Raw genomic sequence first — 24,862 nt, 5'->3', positions numbered from 1 at the left:
CGAGGCCTGAGACTCCCGAGGGGGGGCCTCTGGGGCCACCAGAGCCTACCCTTCAAGGCATACCCAGGAGACCCGGGCACATAGGGAGACAGAGGCCACCCCAGAGCCCACAGGAGCTGAGGACAAGAGCTCAGATTGTGGTGCCCAGGGGTGTTTTTTGTGCTTCCAAATGTAACCAAAGAGGGAATTATACTTCTAGCCCCTGCTGACCAACACAGCCTGGGGGAGCCAAAAGAAAAGGGCAGAGGGGAGCCACAGGCCTCGGAGGACACTGGGGAGAGACTGCGTCTTGGACTCTGGGCCTCAGCGCAGCCTGCAGCCCTGAGCGGGGACACCCTGTCCTGGGGCCGAATTCCTCACCAGGTTGGGCCCCTTTGCCTAGATTCTCATAGCTCACCTTAGGGGAAAATGGTCTTGCCCAGTGCTAGAAAGGAAGGACAGTATTAAAAACTTCCAGTACTCCCTGTCTCTGACCCCCTTACCTCCCGTGGCCTTGTTTGCTAACTAATTCTCAGGTCCTGTCAACCAAGCACCCCCCACCCCCCATGACTTGCTTTCTCCTCTGCGCAAGAAGGGGGTTGGCAAACAAATAGTGAGCTTGCCACAGCTGAGCCTTCCTGACTCTGGTGACCTGGGAAAAGTTTCCAGAATTAGTACCTGAAAGAATGTATATTTTTGTTTCCTTAGTTAAATATTTATGAAGGTGTATTAGAGATATATAACTAGCATATCAAACCAGTTATTTCACGGATATGATTACTTTGGACAAGACTGGATTGGAGCTAAAAACAAACAAACACCAAGTGAGTTGAAGTCAAGATAAATATGAGTTAAGTCATGTACAGATAGGACTCAGCGAGGACCGAGTCGCGTAGGGCACGGGAGGGGCCTGAAGTTTGGGGAACACAAAATAAGTAATGGCCAGGGCTCTTCTCTCTTTTAAACTCTGATTCTCAGTCTCCTCTGTCGGTTGTAAGCAAATGTCTAGCCCTGCGTGCTCGAGGAAACTGGCCAGCAAGCCGGTTTTGCAAGGAGGTACGCACACATAAAATGGCTCCAAGTGTTGGTCAGAGGTCTGGTGAGCAATTTATAATGAGGAAAGAATTCAGGCAGGGGTCAGAGAGTGGCTTTGGAAGTGGCTGCTGGCCGTGTGAGATAATTCCCAGGAGCCAGGCCGGCCCAGAGAGGAGAGCACTGCAGGGGCTCTTAGGCCCGGCTAAAAATACCCCGACAGCTTCACCCCGTTCTCCTGCCCTGGGCACAGGGAGGCCGTGGCTTTCTGCTTTTCTCACCAGGAAGAAAAAGACAGCACAGAGCCCCTGAGCCCCAGAAGAAACAAAACTTAGATATATTTAACTAATTGTTAAGACTCCTGCTAGGAGGAACTGGCTTGTTTGTTGGAGTGCTGCAGGCTGGGGAGATAGCAGTGCTGATAGATCAGGCATCCCAGGGAGTGCTTAAGTGGCCCAAGAGGGCACCCAGATTAGACCAGCGGTGGGGGCAGAGGTGGGAGGCAGTGGACGTCTGTCTTTGTCCCTGACCACTCACATGTGTCTGTCTCCCCCTGTGTACCCAGGAGGAGGAGGCCATTGGTGTCAGACCAATGCTGTGCGGGGTGTGAAAAGAATCGTGGTCCATTACTCAGCTTCAGACCTAGAAAGGTAACAACACACCGCAGACAGACACCCTGATGCCAGGCCACACTGCCATCTTCACCTGAGATCTGGCTAGGGGCGAGGATGTTCTCCCAGCTCTTCCTGACCCAGGCTGTGGGGCTTCTTGCAACTCCTTCTGTGTGCCCAGAACAAAATGCTGCCGGGTTTCAGTTTGTTCATCTCTGAAATGGGTCCCCTAGTTCTCGAGGATTCTGTGAATTGCTTTGGCCTGACTTTTATTTGGAGTTAAGCCATCTTAACAGCCTGGCCCAGGTTGAACTCTGGGGGCATAGCCAGGGGCCCTCGCCCTGGTGGATGTAGCATTAAGGCTACAAGGTCAGTAAGGCCTCTCAGGGCTTGGGAAGAGAGGGTTTTCTAAGGCACATTGGGCTGGAGAGGTGTCTCTGTGGAGATGTGGCTGTGGCAGCATTTAAAATTTCGAAGTGATTTCCCCAGCAGCTCTGCTTAAGAATTATTACCTATATTTTTAGACCATGAGACCAAGGCACAGGGAAGTTAATGGGCTTGCCAGGGGTCCACAGCAAGCTCTGGCCACATCAGAGCTGCTCGGCTGTATCCCATTTGCCAATCAGCTTCTCCACTTTCACTACACTGCGCTGGTCTGGCCTGGCCTCCCCAGGGAAGTCCAGGATTGATCCCAAGCAACCACCGGTCTTTACTGTGCGCCTGTGGTGGACCTGTCATCCCCCCCGTCATTTATCCACTCAGCTAGCCAGCTACCATCTCCATCCTCACATCCAACCACTCTTCCATTTACTTATCCATCCACCCATCCACCCATTCTCCTAAGTGTCCATTTGCTCAGTAATTCACACGCCAAACACTCACTGCTCTTATACCAGGCCAGGCCCACACTAAGGGCTGGCTTTTGAAGATGGATGAGATCTAGCCCCGTCCTAAAAAGGTACAATCTACGATGGAGAGAGACACCTGATCCCAGAGCCAGACCCAACTCCATAAGTTCCGTGCTCAAGGCTTGTGTAGTGTCTGTGCCTGCACCGTGGAGGGGCTATGTGCTGGCTCTGCAGGCAGGCATTCAGGGAAGGCTTCCCAGGGGAAGTGGCATTGATCATTTTTTCACGCCCCAAGTGTTTACTGAGAAAGTCTCCATGCTAGGAACTGCTTGATGTTTTGGAGACAGCAGGAAATAAAACTGACGAAATTCCCTTTCCTCGTGGCACTTACATTCTCATGAGGCGACACGAACAGCAACTACCCCAAGCGTAATATGTAATACGTCAGGTGATGCTAAATGTTAGGAAGGGAAGTTAGCCAAGTAAAGTAAGAGTTTGCAGGGTGGAGTAAAGTGTTCTATGACAAAGGATGGTCAAGGAAGGCCTCTGACAATGTGGCATTGGGACAGAGACCTGAACACTAATGGGGAAGGAGCTGGGGTGCACTTGGCGTGTTCAAGGAAGTAGTGGAGAAGTCATGCGGCTGGAGCGAAGTGAGGGGTAGGAGGAGAACCCTGGGCACCCACTCATGTAGGTGGGCAAGAGTGGAGCCTGAAGATGGCTGGGAAGCTGTGGACCACATCCAGGTTGGGGGGGGACTTAGACTAGGGGTAGTAGGGGAAGAGATGGGAAACCATCGAGGCCAGAGTATATTTTAAAGACCTTGCAGACAAGCTTGCGGCCGGCGGGTTAGGGGTAGAGGCTGAGAGGGGAGGGGAGGGGAGAGTCGCAGAAGGCTCTTGGGTTTGGGACAGGAGCCACTGGTGGAACAGAGGTAGTCATTTACTCAGCCAAGGATGATGGCCGGGGAGGCTGAAGGAAGCCGAGGAGTTATGTTTAGACAAGTTAAGTTTGAGATGGCTTTGAGACTTCAAGTGGAAAGGCTGAGTAGGCCGTCGGATAGATGAGTCTGGGTGGCAGAGTGCGTCCCGACTGGAGATATATATGTGGTAGCTGTCGTGTACAGATGGTGTTGAGAGCCATGCGGTCACCTTGGGAGGGAGTGGAGATAGAGCAGACCACAGCCTGAGTCTGCGTCACCAGGCATCCAGCCACTAGAGGGAGGGAAGATGCGTGGGGCGGTAAGCAGACAGAAGATATAGCCGGGGAGGAACGAGAACTGAGACCACAGGCTCTTCAGGGGTGAGGAAGACTTGCTGGCAAAGAGGGGAAAGGATGTGTCAGGCAGAGGGAACAGCATTAACAAAGGCTCAGAGGCCTCAATACATGAGCCACGTGTGGAGAGAGGTGGTAGAGAGGGAGAAGGGACCAGAGCAGCTTCCCCCTCCAAACCTGGCCACACAGGGGCCCAGGTTCATGGGTGTTTGGCTGGGCTGTGGGTTTGCCCATGGGCAGGACCCTCCCTGTGTCCCTGGTGGGCACTCCTTGGGCTTAGCTAAGTCTCTTGCCCTGACCTCCCCTCTGGGGCCCTGAGACCGCTCCCTTACCTGGAGTGCTTGGGCTCAAGGTGGGTAGCTGCCTGCCGGGGGAAGGGCACCCAACACCTCCCTATTGGATCTCTAAGCACTGCCTGGATCCTTTATCTTAAAAGAAACTGGAAACTTCCTGGACAATGAGTGTGTGTCAGAGCTGCCTGCTAGCACTCACCAGTTAGAGCAGATTCGCCAGTTAGATCAGCAGAGCTCACTGCTTTGGTGGGCCAGTGCGTGTGTGTTTGGGGGTGGGGGAGGCATCCACCCTGTGCACCTGTGTTATTCCTTTCGCACTTAGCAATCAGCTTAGTGAAGAGAGGGGCCACGGTTCATTCACGGGAGGCTGCAGAGAGGACCCGCTGTCCCTGAAGGAGCCTTGAGGATGGGCAAATGCTCAGCTTAGTGCTCCAGGTAGGGTGGGGAGGTAGGAGAAGAGCATGCACACAGCCAGGGGGTTGCAGGGGCAGGGTCCAGCCTGACTGCCTGAGCAAACGCAGCCTGATGTGACTTCTCCACACTGAGGATAGGGTGGGACCCAGCAAGGACTTTGTCACACACACACACACACACACACCCCCCTCAAGGATATACACCTCTGACTGCTTCCAGGACTAGGGGAGCTGAGAGGCCTCTGATTATTCGAGCTCCGCGGCAGGCTGCTGTGGTAATCTCATTAGTGTGCTGGAGGATGGGACAAATAATCCAATGCCTTAGACTCACTTTTCTTTAAGCCTGCCCCCACCGATCTCTCCCTGAATCCTCCCACTGTGTGGGTGATGTTGGTCAGGAGTGGACATCCCCATTGAACAGATGGGTAAATCGGGGCCAGAGAGGAAGAAGCTTACATGATGCCAGGGCTAATAAGTGGCGGGGGTGGAGCTGTGAACTAGGTCCCTCTGAATCCCAAGCACTCTTACCACTGCCCTCTGCCATCTCCCGACTCCTCTATAGTACCCAGACTTGCAGGCACCTTCATGTAAGCCACCTCTCCAACTTCCTCGTTTTATAGATGAGGAAATGGAGGTCCAGAGAAGGTAAGACACTTGGCCATGGCCCCACAGCAAGTCAAGGGCAGAACCTTCACCAGAATCTTATCTGGCTTATGTGTCCTCCCACTCCCATCAGCAGGGATCCCTTTCTGGACCCCGCCCGCTTCCTCTTAGAGCACCCACTGCCTCTGTTCCCCCCTGGCCTTTGGCGTTCACTCAGGTTGAAGGCACCAAGTTCCTCATCAGAAGGCTCCATTGTGCCTATTGTTTAAATATAGATTACTAATGAAATGCCTTTTCATTGCCTTCCCCGTGAATAGTTTCCGTGTAAAGTTAATTTGCAGTGTTATGTAAATTCTGTTTAACTTCAATCAAGTTTCTAATTATGTTTTTACCGCAGTAATTCCCATTTGATTTGTCATCTCCTGTTAGGTATTTAATGTTCGGTGGGCGAGTGTGCTTTCTCTCTGTCTCTCCGTTTTCCAAGGCCCGCTCCCTCCCTGAGCCCCCTCTGCCTGGCTGTCTTTCTCCTGAGCTCCTGCTCCCTTGTCCTCTGCCCCTTCCCTGTGGATCATTTCCCACCTCATCTCCTCTCCTCCCCTCTTTCCTTCCTTCCTTCCTTCCTTCCTTCCTTCCTTCCTTCCTTCCTTCCTTCCTTCCTTCCTTCCTTCCTTCCTTCCTTCCTCCCTCCCTCCCTCCCTCCCTCCCTCCCTCCTTCCCTCCCTCCCTCCCTCCCTCCTTCCCTCCCTCCTTCCTTCCCTCCTTCCTCTCGCCCAGCGGCCCCTTCCCCTTCTGCTTGCCTCTGTTGTCTCTGGCTTTGTTTTCTCCCTGCCTCCTCTCCTCCCTCCCTCCTTCTCGCACTCTTTCCAAGTGTCACCTCTCCCTTCCTTCTTCTCTCTGTTTCTGCATCACTCCCCTCTTTCTGTCTTGCTGTCCTTCCATTTCTGGTTTTTCTGTCCCTGCGCCCTCTCCCGCCCCACACCAGCTCCCCCCTCTCTCTATCCCTGTGTATGCCCCATGCTCTCCCCTCCTCCACCTTTCCTTCTCCCTATTTCTCCACTTCTTCTTCCACCCTAGAACCCTTCAAAAAGCCGCGGGCAGGGGCCTCTCCGTGTCGTGGGGTGTGAGGTGGGCTGGCTGGGTGTGCGTCCCTGGGGAACTGGGGCCTGGCCCTCGGAAACCTGGCTGAGCTCCGTCGAGGACTGCCTCCCCCTCACGGGGCCTGCCTCTGCTCAAGAGCTTGCACGCTAGAGGTGAACCCTCTGGGTGCGGCTCCTGACCCAGCCGTCTCTCACCCTGTGGCCTTCGGGTTGCAGATCTCCCGTCTGTAAAATGGGGTGACATTACCGACCTCGTAGGGTTGTGGTGAGAATGATGAGATTACATAGAAGAAGGGCTTGGCAGAGGCCACGCTGGAACTGGTTTTTATTCGAGGACTCTCGGCCATGCCCCTCATGTCCTCGTGGACTGCCTGAGGCTGCCGGGGGTCTGGGGTCGGGCCTGAGGCTGGGGCGGGATGGAAGCCGCTCAGACACCCCCAGAGCTGGTGGCGTGGTCCGCCTGGAACCAAGCTTCAGCCCTGCCTATCCAGAGAAGTGGCCTCCTCTCTTCACGGGCCAGTCTCAGGGCTGTGACAACAAGCCTGTCACTCCGTGGGAGTGTCTGAGGCATAGACACCCCCCCCCCCCCCCCCCGGCGGAAAGCTAGAGCAGCCCTCAAGACCCTGGCCCACAGGCCTTCCCCAAACAGCAGACCAAAGGCAAACCTGCTCCCGAAAGTTGGACCAGAAGCCCTCTTCTCTGCCCTTTCTCGTTCCCTGGACGCCCCAGGGCTGGGCCATGGAGTCCAGCCACCAAACTACCGCTCCCGGTACAGAGCCTTGACAGGTCTGTCTCTGTCTCCCTCAGAGACAAAGCCTGGCTCCCCTCCTGCCCCACATGCAAGCTCTGGCCCTGGGCTTCTCCCTGCGTGAGAGCCTCTGGGCTGCCAGGGCTTCCGAGCAGGCATCTGCCCTCTGGGTGGGGAGGGCGGAAGGAAAACAGCGGCCAGCCGGCCAGGAGGCCTGTGCCCTCCCCTCTCCCCCACGCCCCTCCATTCCCATCTAGCACGTCCCTGGTGCATCCAGGAAGCTGGAAACAAGTGTTTGGAGAAGGCATTCCTTTGGGTGAGGAAAGGCAGGCCGGTCACTTGTCCTTCAGAGACAAGAAACCTGATCCGGCCCAGTCCCTGCCCTGCTGGGCCACATAAACACCTGACCTGCCTCCAGTGGCTGTGCGTGTGCGTGTGTGTGCGCACGTGTGTGTGTGTGTGTTTGCATGCGTGTGTGTGTGTGTGTGTGTGTGTGTGTGTATCTATCTGTGTGTCCCTGGCCTAGGAAACCTTAGCTAGTCACGTGGCCGCTTTCCCTGTTTGTTTAAGTAAGCAGTTCAGGCTGGCTGTAGCCAGGCGGCTAAGACACAGAGCCAGGGGAGGGGGCCACACTGGTGTGGTTGGGGACATAAGGAATACTCAGGACAGAGGGCAGCCTTGAGCTGGGTCCTGCAGTTCTTGGGCTTCTGGATTTGGGGTGAGGAGGCCTGGCCTGGGAATGGCCCTGCTGTGATCCCTTGCTCTCCCTGGACCTCCCCCACCTCCATCTCCCCACCTCCATCTGTCAAGAAGAGGTATTAGACTTGCTGAAGACAGAGAACCCTCCCAACCCTGAAACAGAGAGGGCAGCATTCTCTGTCCAGGGGGACCTTGAAGACGCAGAGCCCTGACCAGAGAGAAAGGCACATGTGGACATGGTCACTGCTTGTCGTGTCCCCTAGAGTGGCTGCTGAGTCCTGGCTCCTCAGTGGGAGAGCCCTAGTCAGGCCTTCCCATATGTTTCCAGCAAGCCTCTGGTTAAGTCAATGGATATAGCACCTACTGTGTGCCAAGACCTGCGCTGGGCAGGGCATAGGGTTGTCAAAACTCCCTGTGACATACTTTCCTCCTGTTGGGTGGGCAGGACTATTTTTCATAGAGCAAAGACCCTGGTCATAGGCAGATAGGTCTTACTCCACTGCAATTCCAGAAGGTGAAACCCAAGAGCTGAGTAGGGGACAAAAGGCAAAGGGAAGAAATGTCACTGAGTCCCTTGTAGACTGAGCAGCTGGGGCTAAGGTCCCAGGGTCCCCTTCCTCCAGAGAGGCGGGAGCTGGAGCCAGGCTTCCAAAGCAGATAAGAACAGAGGGCAGAGACATCTTGGGCAGGAAAGCCTTGGGGGAAATGGCAGGGTGTCCTTCTGCCTTCCTCCAGGTTTACCTGGCCTTGTGGTGTTGCTTAGCTCAGCGAGCACAGTGCCCCTTGGGCCTGGAGGAGGAGGAGGGCTTAGGGGCCTTTGGGGCCATGCTTCTGAGAGCCCATCTGCATTCATGCGTCAGTTGTCCCTTTCCCTCCCTGCTGCTTCCCTGTCTCCTCTGACAAACATTTCCTGGCAGCCAAGTCTGCGCCAGGCCTGTGCTCAGTAAGGCACATCCCTGGCCCTGGAGACATACACAGCCAAGCTGACTTCAAGCAGCATCTCAGCTTGGGCTGAGAGTCCAGGCTGAAGTGAGGCCCAGGAGAGGGGCAGCCACTGGGTGGGGACCAGGATTCAGTAGACCCCACAGGCTGCCCTGGGTTCTTGGCAAGCTTAGGCACATTTTTCCCCAGATGGGCAGATGTCTGAGCATACTGGGTACCCAGGACAAGGGGCGCAGAGAGCTGGCATCTGGGCCACAAAGAGCATTGAAAGACCTGGCCTCTCTTGTGATAGAATTTGAGGGTGTTCAACCTGGAAGGGTCCTATGGGCTCCTGGTTGGGAAACTCCTATACAGAAAAGGGAAGGAGATGGGGTGGCCAGTGGTTGAGCTGGTGACACAGGCCAGCCAGCCTGCCACCCATGACTAAATGTGATTCTGGCCTGGGGTGGCTATAAAGCTACCAGGCTAGAGTTCCAGAATGCTGCCTAGGCTTGTGTGTCCTTGCCTGGGCTTGCATGCCGCCAGGGTCAAGAGGCTCAATACTGCATATAGCTGTCTTAGAAACCCTTCCTGGTAACTTGTGCCCTGGCCGCCCACCAGGGCTGAAGTCGGGCTTCTGGCTTCCACTCTGCTCACATCAGGCCCACAGACCTAAGGGCTTTAGCTTCCTGACCGAGTCCCTCTCCAAATGTGCTCCCTCCAGGCAGAATCTCAAGCTGAGTCCGCAGACAGCCCCATCAGGGCCTGTTCAATTGGAGTAGTATAGACAGGTGTCCTGCGCTGGGCAGCCCCACCTTCCCAGCATGCCCCCCCCCCCCCCCGGGACTGCTGTGAGTTTGGCTGACAGCCTTCATGGGGAGGTCCTTGAGCTGCCTGCCCATGGTACAGGCAGGAGCCCTGAATCCCAGCTGTGTACCTGTTCCTGGGGTGATCTCAGGCAAGGCCAGCCCATGCAGCCCCAAACCACCTCCCTCCTGCACTCCTTCTCAAAATTGAGCTACAAGAGGCTTTTGTCCATGGCGGGCCTGCAGGCAGCTGGCAGAGTCCTCCTCTCCCTGGCAGTGCTCTCTGAGGCACCTGTTTGCAAAGCAGCCTCGAGAGAGATCTGGGCTGCCACGGCCTCCTATACCCTATGCCCTAGGAAACCAGGAGGGGTAGGAGTGGGCTTCTCGTCAAACCTCTCCCCCTCACCAACCTCTCCACCCCCAGCATATCCCCACTGGTGGACAGGTGAGCTCCAGCCCCTGAGGTGCAGAGAATGAGTTGGGTTCACCTCGAGACTGTGGGTAGCCCCACAGCACCCTGGCCCGAGCTTCCATCTCACCTAGGCTCCTGGCACTTTTAGGGCCCAGGCATGCAGAGCTGGGGTGGGAAGAAGGGGTCTTGCTCTGAATGCTGTGCCCTTGGTTTGACATCACCTTGTCCCTAGTGTGGGGGCTGTGCTTCCCGGCTGGGAGGCCACACCTCTGCAGGAGGTGTCACACTGCTGCTCATCTCTGACCACTGGCAAGTTCTGCTTTGGAAGCCTGAAATTTGTCCCACTTCAGCTTCTCCCCTTGTCCTAGGACCTCTGGCATGACTCAGAAATGATCCTGCCCCTCTGCCCAGAGTTGGGGGAGGCAGTGATCCGATTGCTTGGAAAGGGGGAGGGCTCATCCTGCTCAGCTGTGTCTGAAGTTGTGAGCTCCTAGGAAAAAAATCCCACTGGTACTTCTGTCCAGGCCCCTTGCTAGGAAACAAATAGCTGGAGGTATAGAGGTCAGAGGCCAAAGGCCACTGAGCAGGCCAGAGCAGCCTGTCCACTCCTGCTCCGCAAAACTTTGGCACTTCTGAGGAGGCCTCCATGGGCCCTCCCTATCTCCTGGGCTGGGTGGGACCTGTGGGACAGGAAGCCAGGGCGGGCCTGGAGGATGGGACTCGGGGTGAACTGGGTCCGAGCCAGGGATGAGGCGAAACCCAATGCTGGCCTGGCCCCAGGGCCACAGCCACACAGGTCACTCGGCCTCAGTAAGTGGCCACCGCCCCCACAACAGGAAACCCTGCCCAGGCACCCCCCTGTCCCACCCTATGTTCCCAAGGGTGGTGCTTCTACGATTTCCCGTGGGAGCTGCTGCCAGGAATCGTGCCCTCTTGAGAGAGGAAGCTGAACCTCAGCTCTGGCCGCCCTGCCTCTGACCTGTTCTGACCCCCTCCCGCTGGTAGAAGCCCTGGGTCCACGCCCATTCCTCACCCCACACATGCTGATGACTGGTCTTCTCCCAGACATCCAGTCACTTTTAGGGGCTTGGAAAGAGAGACCTCTCGGTGGGGCTAGGCCTGGGAGCCCAGAGAACACAGTTTTTGGTCTAGGATCTGCCACCAGCTTGCTGGTCCCTTGGGCAAGTCACTGAACCACTCTGGGCCTCCTCTGTAGAAAGAAAGGTGAGAGAAAGAAGCTCTGCCCAGCCTTGAGCATCCCATGGGATAAAGGGTTTGGGGGTAGGATGAATTTTGTACCCTATAAGGACAACCAGGTTTGGGATTAACTGCCTAGACTCCTGTCATGTATCCCAGCCAAGGGCCCTTTGTCTATGATGACCCTTAAACTGGGAGAGAGACATGGGTGGCTGCTGGAGTCCCCATGGAGGACAGGGCGATGCTCCCATGGCCCCTCTGTGGGTCATCCATCTCTGACAACATACGACAAAGCTGGGTGTCTCTGCCCAGGAAGGAGCCCTCCCTTCTCTCTCCTCCCTCGTCCGTCTCCCCAGGAGCTGGGAGGCGGAGCTTCGGAGACCCCTCTGCTGTGATTAGGCATGTGGGCCAGGTTAGCAGGCCTGTGGCTGGAAGCCAGGAAGGGGCAATGCTGAGGGCAGGCTTTCCTGCCACCCTTGATCAGGGTAACAACACTTAATGCTACAGACACTTCGATAGCACCCTGTGGAAGAGCTGCTTTCATACTTTGTCCACAGAAGTTCATGGGCATCATCACAGCAGCTCCAAGAGGTCACTACTCCTGTTGTTCCCCTTTCCAGAGGAGGCAACTGTGGCACAGAGAGGCGAATCGACCTGCCCAAGATGGTTACACTGGGCTTTGCACTGGGCAGCTGGCCCCAGAGTCAGTGCCCTTGGCCACCACACTGCGCTGCTTCTCTGACCCATGACACCTCCCTCGCTGGGCGGCCCCCAGCCTAAACCCAGCTTAGTGTCAGTCAGGGCTGAAACGCAGCATGAACTTTTTACCCAAGGGGGCTGAACGGAGAGTCAGGACACCAGGGTGAGTAGACCCAAATTGCCATGACATTAGTGGTTAACACAGACGCAGCGCCACCCTGAGCTCGTGGACCAGCTGAAAGTTTATCAGCAACAGGGGAGACCACGGGTCCCAACAACCCAAACTCCTCCCTGTGGGTGGTAACAGCTCAGCTTCCAGTGGCCCAGGACACATCACCCCTCTAAGCCTCAGCTTCTACATCCGTCATATGGGCCTTTCAGAGCCAGTGTCACAAGGATCTGTGAGGAATCTTCAAGAAGTCGAGACCCAGATGTGTAGGGGAAGGTTATAGGTTGAAGTTGACTGAGGCCTTGAATATGAGGCTGAAGAGTTAGAATTGGACCTCATAGACAGTGGGAGCCATTGAAGGTTCTAGGACAGAGGAGTAATGCATTCTCAGGGAGAGGAACTGGCAGCAGGGAAGCCTGGCATGCTCTTCCAGGTGTGGGGCCTGGACTCAAGAGGGATCACGTCGCTAAGAAAGTTGGCCCTGGTGGATGTCAGTGCCAGCTGGGCTCCACAAGCCTCAGCTTTCCTCCTGTAGACTGATGGTCCACAGGGCAGATAGCTAGCACAGACTGGGAGTATGCAGATACTATAGGGAGGGGCCGGGGTCAGCACTAATGCGGTTTCCTCTGCGTGTCCCAGAGTTGTCCCCCACCCCATACCCCCGGCTTGGGGTTGTCTGGGTTTCCCACCCAGCCCTGGGTGGGGCCCCACTACTTCTTCCTCCCTCTGTGGCTTTCTGGTTCTAAATGGGAGGTGATTCTGGTGGCTGCAGTGGGTTGCGGGGTGTGAGCCAGGGTGGGGACATGGGCTGTGGGTGGAGTCACAGGATGGGTGGCCATGAGTCAGGAATTGCTGGGCCTGTGTGTCATCTGGCTGCTTGCTGTTCTGGCTTCCCTGAGCCTGTCTGTCTCAGCTCTCCCGCTCACATCTCCCAGTGGGCTGCTCTGCTGGAGTGACAATGCACTGCTTCCAAGAGCTTAAAGCCCACGACGGAGAAGTCAGAGAACTGGACTTAGGTCCCAGGCCCCCTCAATGTGCAGGGAGACCTTGGGCATGTCCCCTTCTCTCTGAACCAGCTTCCCCATTGAAGAGAAAGTATGGGGCTGGCTAGGGGTTCTCCACCCCACTGCTTTGGAGCTGGAGCAGCTTTGAAAGAGAGCCCACCCAGACCAATTAAATCAGACCCTGGGGGCAGGGCCTGCAGCCCTGGGGGAAACCTCTGGTCTGGATGCCTCTGAGGGGCTGCTCCCCGGGAAGCACCACTGTGGACCAGGGTATGGATTCTGGAGCACAAGGCCTGCGCTGAGTCCAGCTCTGCCACTTCCTAACACTGGGCAAGGGACTTCAGTCTCTGGGCCTCTGTTTTCTCATCTGTGAAATGGGGTAACATTATTTATAGAACTGCCATGGAGACTGAATGGATTAACTATATAAATAGTGGTCTGTTAGATCTGGCCCAGTATGGACATAGTAAGCCCTATGCAAGTGTTAACCTCTGTGGTCTCTGATCTAAATCTGTTTTCATACCACACCTCCCATCACTGCTCTTTCGTTCATCTGGGAAACATTCTGGGGGCTCGTACCTGCAAGCCCTGTGCTAGGTGCTGTGGGCAACAGGCAGAAACCTAAAACGGGCTGGCCGTGGCCCCTCCTCTTAGTCCATCAGGGGTCAGCCTCCGCAGACGGGCTCTGTCAGCCCCCAGGAGTGATGGACAGGTGTGGGGGCAGATCCCCCAAGAATCTAACTAAGTTGCTGGGCTGAGGGGGTCCCTCTTTCTGAGAGAACACAGGGGAAACCCAGACTCAAGGAGGAAGGAGCGGCATCCTCTGCTGGTCCTGAAGGCCTTGGCTGGGAAGCACCTGGGGTCCCTGGAGGCTCCTGGCGGGAGCCCTGGGACGCTCTGGCTATGTGGTGGCTCAGACTGGCTGGGCGCTGGGGCTGCCTGGGAAGGGAAGAGCAGCCAAGGCCGGCAGTGAATGGAACAGAACAGGGACCTTCCTTGAAGCCCGTCGTGGGGCTGGGCCACATCCTCCATCTCCTAGAGCCCTTTCAGCAGCCCAGGATTAAGCAGGCATCATTCCTCCCACTTCGCAGACAGTGATGGAGGCTCCAGAGGACAGGGAGGCACTTGCCCAGGTTAGGGAGAGCGAGGGGCAAAGGCAGGACTGGAGCCTTGGTCTGTGTGAGCAGGATCCAATAGGGATATTTGAGCTTCCCTGGGCAACGATGTCGGTGGAGTATCTCTGGACAGGTGGCAAAGCGCAGTATGAGGATTAACACCCCCTACAATCTCCAGCCTTCCCACCGGCTCCCCTGCAGCCGCCACTGGGCTGCGCTTGGGGGAGAGCTGGCTGTCCTGCAAACAGGAAGAGCTCCCGTGGCCTGGCTCCTCCAGGGCCAGGGGTTGGCCGGCGCACTTGCCCCAATTAAACCTTCTTCCTCCCCATTGCCCCATTGAGTAAACTGAGGTGGGGGAGGCACAGGGACTGGACTAAGGCCACACGGCTTGCAAGCAGCAGAGCCAGGATTTCCTTCAGGCCTGGGTGGCATTAGTGCTGCGCTCAGACCCACCACCTCCCGCCAGCAAGAACAACCCTTTCCTTTGTCCAGCATTTGTAAATCTGGGCCTTGGCCGTCACTGCAGACTGGCCCTGCCCACATGTGGCCAGAATCCCAGAGGGATGCCTGCTTGGAGAGGGTGACCGCCAGGGGGCTGGCCCCTGGCCCAGGAATGGGGTCACTGGGAACACTTGGTGCGAGGCGGTTTGCATGTGCCACCGGGAGTGCCTGTGCCCTTCAACCTCTTGATTGTCTTGCCTGCCTCCTCGAGTGGAGGGAGCACAGGGCCTAGAACCAGGCTGCCCCACGGAGCAGACAGCTGATGGTACTGCCCAGCCCTGTCCTAATCCTGGGTGTGATGTCAGCCCAGCTAATCCTCCAGCCAGTGTAGCCCAGATGAGGAAACAGCCTGGAGGGACAGGTGACTTGCTCCTCAGTCCAACGCCAGAGGTACCTCGGGTTCTCATCCTGGCCTTGGGCCCATCCCTGTCCTTCTCTGGACTTAGGTCCCCTCCTCTGTAAGGTAGCAGGCTTGGACTCAGACCTCCAAGGACTCTCCTGAGAGCCTCTGCCAGGCCCCGTTAAAGCTGCAGGGGATTGGGAATTGGGGACATCCCAGGGGTGTTTCTCCAGGGCAGCCTTCATATGGGTAGTACAGGGCTAGGTGCCAGGTGCCAGGCCACCACAGGCAGAATGGACAGAGGTGAGAGACAAAGCCCTTAACAGAGGAAATTCTCTTTTAACCATCCTTATTGGGAGTGGCAAATGCCCAGGTGGGTGCCAGAGGCCCTGGTTTGGCTAACTCCAGCTAGGTGCCCCTCTGGGCAAGACCCTGGCCCCGGACAAGGGGGAGGCCCTGCCCACCCCATGAGGCCTGATGAGATGGAGGGTGTGGAAGGGAGCACCTGGCACAAAGCTTGCACCTGTGGAAAGGGACTGGGGGACCCTCCTCTGGGAGCAGGTGACCCCTGTGAAGCCCATCTTCAGGAAGCAGATCCGCTGGGCCTGCCCTGAGTTGGCTCCAGAGGGGCCTGAAACCAGGATTCATCTTCCCAGAGTCCTGGGCCTGTCTCCATATCTGTGGTAAGGGGTCCAGTGCCTCCACCCCAGGCCAACCCCAAGTTTGCACTAAGCCGGTGATAATAGTAACAGTCCTCTTTTGTTGAGCATTTCCTGCCAAGTGCAGCATGGGAATAATGTTAGGTTCTTACAGTTCTGTGAGTGTAGATACTTGTTATTCCATTTTGCAGCTGAGGAAACTGAGGCCCAGAGAGGCTAAGTTTATTGCCCAACTTTACACACATCAGTAAGTGACAGAGCTGAGGCCCTAGCTCTGCTATATAAGAACCTAAAGCCACACTATGCACCAATCTGTGCTGTGCCCTCACCCTTGATTAGAGGAGAAATTGTTGATTTGATGACTCGGGGGAGAGGGGAGGAGGCCCTTTCCTCTTTGTCTGGTGTGAGTGGCCCACAAGCCAGAGCAAAGGCTTGTGGTTGGTAGGAGGTGTAGGCTGGAGCAGTCCGGGAAGGCTTCTGGGTGGGAATGTGACACAGATTTACAGCAAAGGAGAGCCAGTCCCTGACTGGGGCCTGTATTCAAATTCTGATGCCACTACTTACTGCTCCGTGTGCTTGGGCAGGGCCCTCCCTCTCTGTTCTCATTTGCTCCTTTGCACAGGCCCAGTACCAAGGGGCTAAGGTGGCTTGGTGGGGCAGGGCAAACAAGTGTGCACCATGAGCCAGGTACCTGAGAGGCAGGGTGGGCGGACATCGTTTCTTGGACCTGGGCGATGCCCACTGAGTGAACGAGGACTTGCGGGCCTGGCAGGGTCTCTCGAGCAGGTACTACTGCATCATGGTCTTGAACACAGCAAATCAGGATTGGGCATGGGGTGAAGTCCTGGAGAGGCCCCCGGGATGTGTCTGCGTGTGCCCAGGGATGCTTGTGCCCCTGCCCCATGAGTGCAGCTGTCCACTGCTCACTGGTGCCACCTGTAATTCTTTCTTCAGCCCAAAGCTTTTCTCCTGCCAAGTCTCTGGACCTTTGGCCAGGAAGGTGCCCTTCTACGTGTGAGACTCTACCCTAGAGGATGATGCCCCTGACCCCCATTTTGCTGCCAGTCTGAGCCGGGCACACCCTCCAGCACTTTGTCTTGGAATTACCCATCTTTTTTTGGGCCTTGCCCACTTTGCCTTAGACAGTGTGCCAGCACCCTTGGGGGGCACCCAGGTTGGCCTTTGGCCCAGCTTCCTTTCCCCCCACCCACCCACCCCCAAATCCTTTCTCCCGTTTCCTCCCCTGGCAGACAGTAGGCCCTGTCATTAGTTGTTGAAAGAAGGAGATAGATGGATGGACAGGTGGGTGGAGTGAATGAACAAATGCAGGAACATCCCTTAGAAATTGGCTTATAGCACCATTTTTCAAAATGATGAAACCAAGTCTCAGAGATGTTAGGTGGGTGGAAAGTACAGTTCTAGGAACCCCTACCTTTCCCCAACACTCTCTCTCTGGTCCCCCCTGGTGTCAGGGGTGACCTTAGTTTGCACTGGCCTCTGTCCACTGAAGCCTTTTCCACCTGGGGGCATTCCTGAGGGCCCCGCAGAGGACTTGCCAGGCCTGCACTTGGGCCTGGTATTCCACGGGTCCTCAGCAGGTCAGCCGAACCCTGCTGGGCTGCCTTTCCTAGGGTTCCACAGGAGAGGCAGGAGAAAAGCCCAGGGGCATGTAGCAGGGGGCTGGACTTCCGTGGGTCTGGGAGTGGACAGGCTGTCAGAACAGCTCAAAATATTCTCAGAGGAAGTAAAGACAGACAAGGTATTGAGTCAGGGGCACCTGGTGGCTCTCAGGCAGCCCTGCCCAGGAGGGCCCCTCAACCCCAAACAACCAACTCACTGGGGCTGCTTTCTTTTCTGTTCCTTGAGGCCAGCTGCAGCTACTACTCTTCTTTGGTGGAAAGACTCCGGATTTCAGTTCTCCGCTGAGCATTCAGGGCCACCCAAGCACCTGAGCTCCACTCAGCTATGCCTGGAATGAGTATGACAGGGGTGTCCCAGCTGGAGAGAGAACCAGGCACCCAATTTTGATTGTGGAAAGAGAATGAAAGGAACACCACCAAATATTCTGGAAGTTCAGAAAGGGGAAAATCCCTTGGGATGGGGGGCTATTGGGAAGGCAACCTGGAGGAAGTGGTCCTTTGGGCTTTGAGGGATGGATAGCGTTCTGATGGGTACCTCAGTGCTGTAGAAAGTGCAGTTTGGGGTGAGGCGCATGTTCTCCCACTTGCAACTCCGTGACCTCTGGGCAGTGTCTTGATCTGTGAAGTGGACATTATAGCTCCCTGACAACAGGGTTGTGCTGAGGGTGGAACAAGGCCCGAGAGCTGCTGGGGCTGAGGAGGAAGAGCCCTGGTAAGTGGGAGAATTGCCGTGTGTGTGGCACAGGGTGTGTGTGTGTGTGTGTGTGTGTGGCACAGGGTGTGTGTGTGTGTGTGTGTGTGTGTCTGATTAGCAGCAGGTGTGAGGAGCTGCCTAAAGGAGGCCCAGAGGTGGCATCAGTGTCACGCCTTCCCCACCCACCACACTGGCTCCCACTAGGCCCAGGATGCTCCTCGGTCTGGCTCTAACCCACATCTGGATGCCTCCCCCAGCCCCCTAGCATGGTGAGGTCAGGGAACATGTATGCCAGGAATGCGGGAGGCGGGGCGACCAGCAGGGTCTGGATAACCATCGGGTAAATATTTGCCTTGCTCCTGGAGCCAGCACTGGCCGCCAGGGGAGGACAGAGCCTGCTCCAGGGTCACGTAAGGGGAGGCTTCCCCGGGTGGGTCTCAGGTATGGGAACCCCTGTCGCCCCAGAGAGCCTGGGAGGTGGGTCAGAGGCTACCCTTCCTGAGCAGGGCCAGAGACAGGGCCCCTGGCTGTTTGACCCCTGGCCAGCAGCTGTTTGGTCCATCTGTAAAATGGGGATAGGGACAGCTGCCAGCCCAGCTAAGTGAGGAGGGTCAGAGTGGCCGGAGCTGGTTTGGATCAGGTCAGCCAGTGGAGTGGCAGGTTAGGTCCCATTAGGGGGCTCATATGACCAGGGTTCTGGCCCACAGTTGGCCACTTACGACCTTGAGCAGTTACCCCTCCCCCAAACTTTAACAGTCACCATTCACTGACCTGTCCGTTACTCCTTGGCACCTGTATCTACATACCCAATGTCTGGTTAAGCTCTCACAGCCACCAGGGCACTAGGGGCACACCTCTACGATTTAGCAGCAAGTGACAGGAGCCCTGAACTCCGACGGACAGGTGCCATCAGCATAGCTCCCTGCTGTAAAGACCACACTGGGGCAATCAGCCTCCTTCCACAGTTGCCCACAGGGCAGCCTGGAGCCTCCCCTGGTGGGTGAGTAGCTGAAGGAACAATTAGTCCTTGTTTAGAACAAAGATGGGGGCTCAGAGATGCCAAAGACTTGCTCAAGGTCACTCAGCAACAAAGGGCAAGCAGGGATTCAAACCTAGCTCTACCCACCCTTTTCCTCAACCTCACCACTGAAGACAGGGCCTGGGCTCCAGCCCAGAATGTGGGCCCCAACCCTTGGCAGCTATACAGAAAAACTAGTCACTCAGCTGTAGGCTAGAGCCACAGGCACAAAGCGTCATGGTGCCCACATCCTGGACACCCGTGGCACAGGCACCTCTGTCCTCCTGGAATCTGGGACCAGCCAGCATCGCTTTGAGCCAGCCCCAGCCCACCTGGCCTGGTGCCTCCCTTGAGCCCACACCCTGCTTTTCCCAGGGGAGCCCAGAAGCTGGAGGGAATGGAAAAGTGGGTGTGGTTGGGAGCACCCATCTGGGTCCTGGGACAATCTCCAATCCAAGTGACATCTGCCATGTCCCAGATGCTATCTTGCTCTGCAGGGTGGGCACCCATGACTGCTTGCCCTACCCTGGGAGCTCCTGTCACAGTGAGAGTGAAAGCACATTTCCCCCGCAGTCTGCATGCTGCCTGGTCAGCAGTTGCCCTGTAGTCAAGGCCTCACCCTTCCACCCACCCCAGAGTGAGAGTTCTTAGCTAAGGAGCCCACAAGAGCCCTCTGGGCAGTGGGGCACCACCCCAAGGGGAAACTGGGTGCCCCCCCATTGACCCCAGGCTCAGGCTGCACCCACCTCATGGCACCAAGTGCCTTTTAAGCAGAGAATACTCCCCTGCAGTGACCCACATTGTGTGTGGCTGTGGTTTGGGCAGGTTGTGAGCAGGACATCCAGGTGGTCCCACTGTCCTCTTCTTGGTCTCACCAGGTGGCCAGACCCATACAAGGTGTGACCCTCACCTAAAGCCACCAAGGGTGGGGATGAGTGATATTGCCACTGTGTTCACAGCCTGACCCAGGCCTCAGCCCCCCACTTGTACTCCCACCTGACTGGGCACCCAGCGTGAGGGGGTTCCCAGCACCGTGACAGGGAAGCTTAGGCACCCAGCACTGGTTCTGAGCAGGACCAGTGAATAGTAGCCCCAGGGCTGGGCCGGCTGTGAACTCCCTGGCTGGTCACCTGGTAGTAGGCAGAGTATGAGTGGGGGCAGACCACCTGCTCAAGTCACGGTTCTGTTCTTATTTTTAGCTCCTTGTTACCTATGTGTGACCTTGGGAAGTTATGGGACCTCTTTGGGCCTCAAGCATAATTTGGCGATGCTAGCTTAGTTTCTGCCTCATAGCATTTCACCGATGGTCAGAGAAACACCCTAGGCAGAACACACTATACAACCCAATCAAGGTGAGCATCCTACTCCTCTGTCTTCCCAGGTGGGGGTCCAATGCAGGCCCATAAAGAGGGGGGTCGGTCCCCCACGAGGGCCCAAGCTCATATCCTGGTGTCCCTGGTGTGCCCTCCCTATGTGACCTTGACCAGGTCTGTTTGTCCCTTTGCACAAGCCACACCAAAGAACTGGGGGCGGGGGCAGCGAGGCACACTCGTGCACTGTGAGCCGGTCACCTCTGAGGCAGGATGGCGGGCCGTCGTTCCTTGCGACCTGGGTGATGCTCAGGGAGTGAGCAAGCACTTTCCAGCTCGGGCTTCTGTCTCAGCTGCCATAATAATTATTTTCTCTTGTCAGAGGGTCTGCAGGCCAACCTGCCTTTGGGAAAGACCTGAGCTGGGGGCAGTAGGGAATGCAGGAGGCTGATTCCACTTCTGCTCCAGCCAGTGACTTGCTGGGAGACACTGGGATGGGGGCCGTCGCTTCCCCTCTCCAGGCTTCAGTTTCCTTCTCTGTGATGTGTTGAGGAGTCACGTTTACCGGTGCATGCACTTCCTCTCCCTGTGTTGGCCACGGGCTTTGTCCTGAGCTGCGCTCAGCCCTGCACGTAGGTTCCCGTTTCTAGGGGAGGGCTCACAGGTGTACCCGACATGGTAATTGCCCAGAGCCACCAGCAGGGCGCTTCACGGCTGCGACTCAAACCTGGGCTCTGTGGCTCCCACCCTGCAGCGAGGCCTGTGGGTCTACTCCTTCTAGTCTGCTGTGGGGCCCCGTGGGCAGTGAGCGGAGGCGAGTACTGGTGGCCTTTTGAGAAGATGGACCAGCTGGACCCCACATAGTAAAGATAATCGTGTCCCTACAGCCCACTGCTTCCTTGAAGCCCAAGCCACTGAGAGAAAGGGGGTGTCCATGCCTCTTCCCTCCTCTCACCTCCCCATACCCAGCCCCAGCAGGTCCTGCCACTCTGCCTCTGCTCCCTCTGCTCCGAGCACCTGTCTCTGGCCTGGACCCCTAGAGCAGTCTCCCCACTGATTTTCCTGCCTCCTACTGTCTCTCCCAAACCTTTCTTTCCCAGCAGCCTTGGAGATCTTCTCAAACTAGAACTAGGGTCATATCCCTCAGCTGCTCAGACCCTCCTGTGGCTCCTGTCCACATTCTCGACAGTTGTTCCTGCGTCACCCCCTTCCCTCCTCCCTCACTGCACCCACCACACCACCCACTCAAATCCTCCACTGGACTAGGCTTTTCCCCATCTTGAAGTCTTCACATACACTGTTCCCTCTGCCAGAAATGCTGTTCCATGCATCTTGACCTGCCTCTCTCTGGCTCATCCTTCCAAAGAGGCCCCCCTGAACCTTGAGTCTATGCTGCACAGCCCCTGTATTCATTGTTTCTGGCAGACACCACTTTTAATTTAAATGTATTATTTGATTATTTGCTCACTGTCAGAATTTTCACAAGGGCAGGTACCACTATCCTGTTCACAGCTCTGGTGTTTGTTAAATGTTTCTTGAGTGTGTGAATGATGCCAAGTGCTCGGTCACCATATATCCCGAGATCCTCCCTGAAACACTGGGAGAGGTGTTCTGATCCCATTTGACAGGTGAGGAAACTGAAACACAAAGAGATCAGGAGCATATCCACAATTCATAGCTGGTAACTGACATATGTGGGTGCCAGGGGCCTGTTTGTGTCTGGCACCCCATCATTTTGCTCCTTTTCCTCTCTGTCCTTCAGATTCCCTGTCTGTGACGTGGGGATGATTCGGTTTGCCGGCAGTGCGCTTTTGGGCAGGTGGGCAGCTGGGCTGTGACAGCATGCTCGGTTCCCGGGCCTGAGCCACTGGACCCCCTGACCGCCCCTTCTCGTTGCAGCAGGATGGGGAAGGAGTGAGGCGGAGGTGCCACGAGCTGCTGACCGACCTGTACGTGGGACGCTGGTGATTCTCGGGTCGCTGAGGTAGGTGTGCAGCTGGGCTGGCAGGGTTGGCTGGGCTCTATGTTTGGGGATGGGACAGCTGTGTCCTCAGTCGGGGACAGGTGCTGGTCCCAGCACACTGCGTCTGTCACTGGGCCCTCAGCCCTCACAGGTGAGATTTGGGGCAGCCACCCTGTTGAGTCCTTGTCAGCCCCTGAAAGAGCCCCCAGGGGCCTCTTGGGCCTAATCTCTCTCCAGAGGCTGCCAGGGCAGGGGTGGAAGGATGTGCCCAGGGAGAGGGGCAGGTTTGGTGTCCCCAGGCTTGGCACAGCAGCCCTATCCATATCACTCTGAGCCCCATGCCATGCGGGCCTCATGTGCTGGGTAACATGGTAGCCACACAGGAAGAGGCCTGTGAGCAGAGGTCCGTTCACTGACATGGGTGCTATGGCTGCCCATCCTCTCTCCCACGAATATACCGAGGTGGGCACATGAGTGCTCGCAGGTCTCAGGGCACTGGGGTCAGAGTGCCTACATTCCAGTCCGAGCTCTGCCACTTGTCCACCATGACTTTGCACAGTTTCTGTGTGCCTCAGTTTACCTGTCTATGAGAGAAGGATGGGGATTGCAGCACCTGCCCCACAGGTAAATGCTAAGGGCATGTTAGCACTTCCCTCAAGGATGCTGGGACCCTGGCTGCTTCCCACATGCCTCCCCGAGGACCAGCAAATGCCAGGATGGACACAAACCGCTCCTCCAGCCTGAGGAGGGTCCCGGGCCCTCAGGGAGCTCCCGAGGTCCTGCGGCCACGCCTGGTAGGCAAGCCTCTGTCTGGACATAAGCGTATTTTATCACAAAGGAGCATTTCAGGGTTGATCGCACCTGGCCTTGTGCCAGAGGGTGACCTATGTGATCTCTCTCTGTAGCTCCCAATCCAGAGATCCGAAGCTTTCACAGAGATGTCAGGTGGCCCGGGGCCCTTCGTCCCATGGTTCCGGTGCCCAGCTGGGGGAGCTGGAGTCTTCGCCCTTGCACCAGGCCCTGCCGATTCGTCTCCCTGCTGCCCGAGGCTTCTCTTGACCCCACTGCTCCCAGTGCTGAGGCAGGGCCAGGTGACCCTGGGGATCCCCCTTGCTTCCCTCTGGCTCTGGAACCAGGAAGCAGAACTTAGTCTTTCTTCCTGCTGTCGGCGATGTGACCTTGGGTTAGTCCTTTCCCTTCTAAGACAGTCAGTTCTCATCTGAAAATGAAGATAAATTACACCAGCAGTGCTGCGAGGCTGTTGTTAGGAGGCCTGGTATATTTTTAAGTGGTATAGCTCGATGAGACTGTATTCATCGTGCGCCTTAACTACACGTTTCTTCCCCCTATTCCCCTGAGGAGGTGCGTTTAATGCCTCACTCTCCAGAGGCTCATGGTAGTTAAGAAGCCCAAAGAGCTGTAAGTGGTGGAGCGGGGATTTGAACCGTGGTCTCTTGGAATTAAGCATCTCACGGTGCTTTAGAGGCCAGGCTGGAGCCACGGGGCAGACTCATGGTAGGTGCTCAGGAAGCCACCTCCGTGTCTGCCTTGTGGCCTTTGCCCAGGCCTCCAAGCCCGGCTGCCCTGAGAGCCAGAGGGTGGCCCCCGAAGGCTGGCAGCCTGCCCCTCCCCGGAGGGCCTGCTGGCAACTCAATAAGGCTGCGGGAACCCACTGCTAATTGTGAGGTAACCTTTGAAATTCTCCTTCACGGTGGGTTCTCTTTTCGGATGTTTTTCAAGGTAATTCATTCCCTTTCCAGAAATTGCCAGTGGCGGAGCATTAGGCAGCTGGTAATTAATCATAGGAGCGGCTTGGAGTGTATTCTTTAAAAAAAAAAAAGAGAGAGAGAGAGAGAAACAGAAGGCCTTGGTGGAAAAAGAAAAGAGATCCACTCCAAGGCGAGGTGGTAATCAATACCTCTGTGGCCTAGAAACGCTGGGAACAGGAATGGCGGGTGGGTGGCCTTCCCCCTGTCTTCGCGAGGCTGGCAAATGGCCAACACCTGCAGCAGCTCACACGAGGCTCTGCCCAGGACCACCAGCTCCCTGTATGGCTTTGAGCAAGTCACTGCCTTTCCCTGGACTCAGCTTTGCCACCTGTAAAATGGGTGACAGGCAGGTGTCAGACTAGGACAGGATATTATATGATTATCCTTGCTCACTACCACATCCTAGTGCCTGGCACATGGTAGGTGCCCAGTTGATATTTTATTAATTGAGTGGGTGAGTGAATGAACGATTATCTTGGGTCCTAGTTAGCTATTATAAGTCAAGGAGGTGGTATTGGCTGGAGGACATCTTTTCTCTTAACTTCCCAAGGGTCTGAGCTTTCTGGAGACTTTTTTTAAAGCTGCTTTCTGGGTAGAGAGTGAGTTCCTCGTCACTAAAAAGTGTGCAAACTGGGGCTGGGCCTGCACAGGGCACTCAAGCAACAGATTTGAAGTGCTCAGAGCATTCCTCAGTCTGGGGGAGCTCACGACGCTCTCTAGGGTGGACACTGGGGAGACTGGATGGGCAGAGAGGGAAGCCTCTCCCCTCTGGAGCCCTTTTCCAAAGACCCCCGAGCAGAGCTAGAGGCGGTGGCTGAAAAGTGGGGTTGCCCATGCAGGACTCAGATGCCATGGTGCCCATTTCCCTGGAGAGAAGAGGGTGTGCAGGGGTGTGTGTGCACGCTGGTATGTGCCATGAATGAGTGTGAGAATGTGTGAGTATGCAAGGGAAGGCACCCACGTGTGAGTGCCACCCCCGCCTCCATGTGTAGCCCCCGTCAAGACCCTAGCACCTCAAGCTACCTCCACACCGGGCTTGGCTCCGGC

At 56.3% G+C, this 24,862-nt stretch overlaps 1 protein-coding gene across 4 annotated transcripts in view; it reads left to right on the top strand.

The window, feature by feature from the left end:
• The window catches only part of ZMIZ1 (zinc finger MIZ-type containing 1), a 220,471-nt gene that overhangs the window by 62,839 nt on the left and 132,770 nt on the right, over positions 1 to 24,862 (top strand). For 2 of the 4 annotated variants that reach the window (XM_087824291.1, XM_087824288.1), the window contains exon 3: positions 21,983 to 22,067. The exons of 1 other annotated variant lie outside the window; for it this stretch is intronic. The gene's annotated coding sequence lies outside the window, so the exon portion shown is untranslated. The remainder of the gene's footprint in view (positions 1 to 21,982; positions 22,068 to 24,862) is intronic. One more of the 4 variants, XM_087824289.1, reaches the window with a different exon arrangement.

This window comes from Miniopterus natalensis, chromosome 14 (genome assembly GCF_054644295.1).
Source record: "Miniopterus natalensis isolate mMinNat1 chromosome 14, mMinNat1.hap1, whole genome shotgun sequence".
NCBI classification, from domain to species: domain Eukaryota; kingdom Metazoa; phylum Chordata; class Mammalia; order Chiroptera; family Miniopteridae; genus Miniopterus; species Miniopterus natalensis.
The sequence above is the reverse complement of the archived record's forward strand: the minus strand, read 5'-3'. Positions and strand labels throughout refer to the sequence as shown.